The following is a 5,292-nucleotide window of genomic DNA, read 5'->3' as shown; positions in this document are numbered from 1 at the left end:
AGAGTCTGAGCTCTGAGAGTCTGAGCTCTGAGAGTCGGAGAGTCTGAGCTTTGAGAGTCTGAGCTTTGAGAGTCTGAGCTTTGAGAGTCTGAGCTTTGAGAGTCTGAGCTCTGAGAGTCTGAGCTCTGAGAGTCTGAGCTCTGAGAGCCTGAGCTCTGAGAGCCTGAGCTCTGAGAGTCTGAGAGTCTGAGCTCTGAGAGCCTGAGCTCTGAGAGCCTGAGCTCTGAGAGTCTGAACACTGAGCTCTGCAGCAGGTCTTACAGGGTCCTTTATAAACATGTATCTTATCAGAGTCCTCCTGATCCAGTTTGGCAGTCGAGCACTCAAGAAGCAGAAGTTTCTACAAACAGGCGGACTGGAGGTGCCCTTGACCGAGCTTAGTCCCCGAGCACAGACCCCCCTTTCATGTGGGAGACATATGCTCCAGTGTTCCCCCCTACCTCCTCGGCTCCTTCACAGAGAGCAGAGAGTCAGGACTAAGAGTCTGAGTGTGACCCCGTGTCCCAGAGGTCACACTCAGACTCTTAGTCTTTACTCTGTCATGTCAAACGACCCTCTCAGCTTTCCCCGTCCCGTGCGTTTAAACGACAGGCTTCGTTAAACAAAACTGCAGCAGGCAGGTTCTGACCCTGACCTTTGACCCCCAGAAAGGTGCATACAAATGTCAAGCCAATAACCGGCTTCCTCCTCAGAGCGACGGCTCGCCTCAACAGGAGCCGGCGAGACGTTCAAGGGCCGTCCGACATGAAAGGGAGGAGGAGCAGGAGCCGTAAAACAAGCGGTTAGCTCTGCGGCTCGGGGTGTAAATCATCTTAATGAACGCTCTCATCAGGAGAGTCTGCAGAAAGGCATTATGGGACCTCTCACTGAGAGAGCAACACACTCATTACATTATTTAGAAAACAGCTTTTCAAGGATGAAGGATGTTTCCTCTCAGATGAAGAGGAGGAGGGCGGCGTGCACGGGTCAGCGCTCAGCGTGAGCTCAACTCAACACTCACTGAAGGAGCGTTAGATAACAGCAGCATGTACCTCTGTCCTCAGTGTGAAGACTAATGAACACACTCATAGAAAAACAAACAGATCCTCAGTAAACTGCAGAGAAGGAGGAACACAGCCTCCTGACTGGAAACGCTCGCTGCCAAACGCTCATATTTCAGCTCTTTGAACCGTGGCGTTCGAGGTATTTTAAGCTCTTAGAGAGGAAAACCAGAGGACCTTCATGGTATTCACATCCAGAGCTGTGCGTGTGTGTGTGTGTGTGTGTGTGTGTGTGTGTGTGTGTGTGTGTGTGTGTGTGTGTGTGTGTGTGTGTGTGTGTGTGTGTGTGTGTGTGTGTGTGTGTGTGTGTGTGTGTGTGTGTGTGTGTGCGTGCGTGCGTGCGTGCGTGCGTGCGTGCGTGCGTGCGTGCGTGCGTGCGTGCGTGCGTGCGCGTGTGTGTGTGTGTGTGTGTGTGTGTGTGAATGAGTGGGCACTAACTTTCAAACCCAGGAAAAGCTTCCTCTGGGCCAGGAGCACACGGCCAGACGCAGCTATTATCCAAATCAGAAGAGATTTATGGATTTTCACATTCAAATTTATATCCACTGCTTTGAGTTTAGGATGGAGGAGGATACTGTTTCCTTTATGGATCAAATATAACTTCATTAAACCTCACTGGGAACACACAGTACATATATATATATATACAGTGGGGCAAAAAAGTATTTAGTCAGCCACTGATTTTGCAGTGACTGACTAAATACTTTTTTGCCCCACTGTATATATATATATATATATATATATATATATATATATATATATATATACACAGTATATCTGAACCTCACAGGAAGAGATGTGTCAGACAGACAGATGGATTTAAACTCAGCTCCAGTTGTGTCCATGCACACACGCCCACATCGTGTAAACACACAGACGTTTGATCAAATTGATTTTGTTCTTATAAATATTAAAACAGAACTTAGTGTTTAGAGTTTACTCAGTGATCTCCTCCATGTTTCACTCAGCCGGCTGGATTGAAAGCGTCTCTGAGAGCAGATGTTGGATGGATGAGTCTGTGATTGTTTCTCTGTAAACTGATTCACAGACTGACAGCGTCCATGTGTGAGTCAAGTGTTCCTGTTTGAAACGACAGGAAGCTGAACGCTGCTGTCATTTCTGCTTCCTGCTTCATTTGTACGACAAGCCAAATATAACCGTTTATTATGTTTGTGATTCATTTTTACTTCATTGATATTCGTGTGCAGGGTGTTATATTTATATATTTATCAACGTATTGATCAGCAGAAGCAGCAACAACATGCAAAAAGATAACAAAACATCATCATAATAAACTATTATTAATAAATAACAAGAATAAGGAAATTAAACTCAAAACCAACATAAATCAACACAATGTAGAAGGCTTCTGCAGAAATCAGTTGCCTCTGTGTGTGTGTGTGTGTGTGTGTGTGTGTGTGTGTGTGTGTGTGTGTGTGTGTGTGTGTGTGTGTGTGTGTGTGTGTGTGTGTGTGTGTGTGTGTGTGTGTGTGTCCGTCCTCCATCAGGGAGGAACCTCTTCACAGTTTGTCCTCCCCTGATGCATGCTGGGATGTCCTGCTCCTCCTCCCTGAGAGCGTTGTGTGGCCTCGCCGTATTAAGTAACATCTTGTTCTGTCTTCTAAGAACACGACCCCGCCGCAGAGAGCGCCGGGGTCGGCTCCATGGGGGACCACAGAGACACGGCTACCATTCAGCCTCCCTCTCTTCTGAGGGGATCCCTCTCTGGGTCTCTGTGAACAGGACAGTTAATGCCTCCTTGTCTGTTGAGGTGCAGGTAAGTGCACCTGTAAAACAAAGGGGGGGTAGTCTGAGTAAGGGGAGCGGGTGGATGTATGCACTCAGGTTCCTTCAGAGGCCTTGTGGATAAAAGCTTCTCTTTAATGGCTTCACTTTGTTCCTCTCAGAAGAATGGAGGTGCTATCATGATACAGCATCTACAAGTCTAATGAAGAGGTCTCTCTCAGTGATCTGACATTCAGAGGGAGGAACTGAGTGAACGCTCCTCTTTACAGGAGAGGGGACTCTATGTATCAGTACGAGTCGTCTTCATCGTCTGATAATGATTCACTCTGGACGGACTGAAGGTGTTTGAATTCGGGGTGTAACGATTCTTTTCAACAATGATTCGATTCCTTTCATGATTCATGGTTGCCGATATGATTAAACCCACATAGCGGATCGGTCTGGAACAGATCTGGCATCAAGCCGGCTCTGCTGGCTGACTGCTGGCATGGCAAGCGGTACGTCAACCGGATGTGGACCAGGTCTGGACAGATATGATGGCATTGTATATATGATGGCACGTCACATCTGGCCCGATTGTGGGCTGGGTTTATGTGGCCCAGATCTGTCCGTGCCGCATGGTCCGTTGCTTAGCGCCACTCCAGTGTCTGCTTGTCTGCAAAAATATCTGCCAGTAGAAGAAGTGAAAATGTGCTTGGTAAGATTTCTTAAAATAAGATGTAATATTTATAAACTGTGATCTTAAAATTAGCAGGTAAACTTATTTTAATTAATATTGTCCCAGTATGTTAAAGCTTAGTGTCTCAGACAGGAATGATAACAATTAATATTTATTCACTAAAAAAATATGTCTGCACTAAAACATTTCATGTTCTTCATGTGAGATATATTCACCTTAATGTGAGTTGTATTATAGCAGCACTTCTCTAGGTTTAAGACCATCTTGTTCTTGAAATAAGATGACAAAGTTGAATTGTCTCATGTTGAGATCTAATGTCTTCTCATAGTGACCTGGATATACTAATATTCAGTCATGTTGTTCTTTAGGAGAAGCTCTGCTCTAAAGGAGCTGTTTCATTGTGTGCATGGAGTTTGAGGAGGAAGATTTATATCTGATTTAAAGAGACAGTGTCTGAAAACTGAAACCCACCCTTAAAAACAACAACTTCTCTTTCTTTCTTTCTTTCTTTCTTTCTTTCTTTCTAAATTAAAACTCAAAACAAGATCATTTCAAGATTGTTTGACTGAACAAGATATTTAAGATGTCTTAAAACAAGTCCCTCTATTTCACTCAAATGTTCCTTGTTAAGGGAATTTATCTTAAATCAAGAGGGAGAAGACATTAAGACTGAAAATCAGAATCTTTCACTTGGTAAGATTTGGAGTTCTTGCAGTGTTCAATGTCAGAGGACCCGATGGTGTTTTCATTCCCATGGATTTAGTCAGCATGGAGTTTCAGGAGAGTGAATCAGTGATGGTAGGCTGATAAAACAAACACTCATTTTTAACATTGTTAAGTAACACCATGGAAATGATATCAGATGAAATAATAGGAAATAAAGTGATAGATAAAAACCTTTCCTTTTTTTCTACTTCTACTCAGACCTACTGAGACCTACTGAGACCTACTGAGACCTACTGAGACCTAGTGAGACCTAGAGAGACCTAGAGAGACCTACTGAGACCTACTGAGACCTACTGAGACCTACTGAGACCTACTGAGACCTACTGAGACCTACTGAGACCTACTGAGACCTACTGAGACCTACTGAGACCTACTGAGACCTACTGAGACCTAGAGAGACCTACTGAGACCTACTGAGACCTACTGAGACCTACTGAGACCTACTGAGATCTAGAGAGACCTACTCAGACCTACTGAGACCTACTGAGACCTACTGAGACCTACTGAGACCTAGTGTGACCTAGTGAGACATATTGGGACCTAGTGAGACCTAGTGAGACACAGTGAGACCTAGTGAGACTCATTGAGATCTAGTGAGACCTAGTGAGACATATTGAGACCTAGTGAGACCTACCGAGACACAGTGAGACCTAGTGAGACCTAGTGAGACCTAGTGAGACACAGTGAGACCTAGTGAGACCTAGTGAGACCTAGTGAGACATAGTGAGACCTTGTGAGACCTACAGAGACACAGTGAGACCTTGTGAGACCTAGTGAGACCTAGTGAGACCTAGTGAGACCTACTGACACCTAGAGAGACGTACTCAGACCTACTGAGACCTACTGAGACTTAGAGAGACCTACTGAGACCTAGTGTGACCTGCTGAGATCTGGAGAGACCTACTGTGACCTAGAGAGACCTACTGAGACCTAGTGTGACCTAGTGAGACATATTGAGACCTAGTGAGACCTACCAAGACACAGTGAGACCTATTGAGACTCATTGAGATCTAGTGAGACCTAGTGAGACATATTGAGACCTTAGTGAGACCTACCGAGACACAGTGAGACCTAGTGAGACCTAGTGAGACACAGTGAGAC

The sequence above is a fragment of the Notolabrus celidotus genome, chromosome 2, assembly GCF_009762535.1.
Source record: "Notolabrus celidotus isolate fNotCel1 chromosome 2, fNotCel1.pri, whole genome shotgun sequence".
Lineage (NCBI taxonomy): Eukaryota > Metazoa > Chordata > Actinopteri > Labriformes > Labridae > Notolabrus > Notolabrus celidotus.
This window is presented reverse-complemented; position numbering follows the sequence as displayed.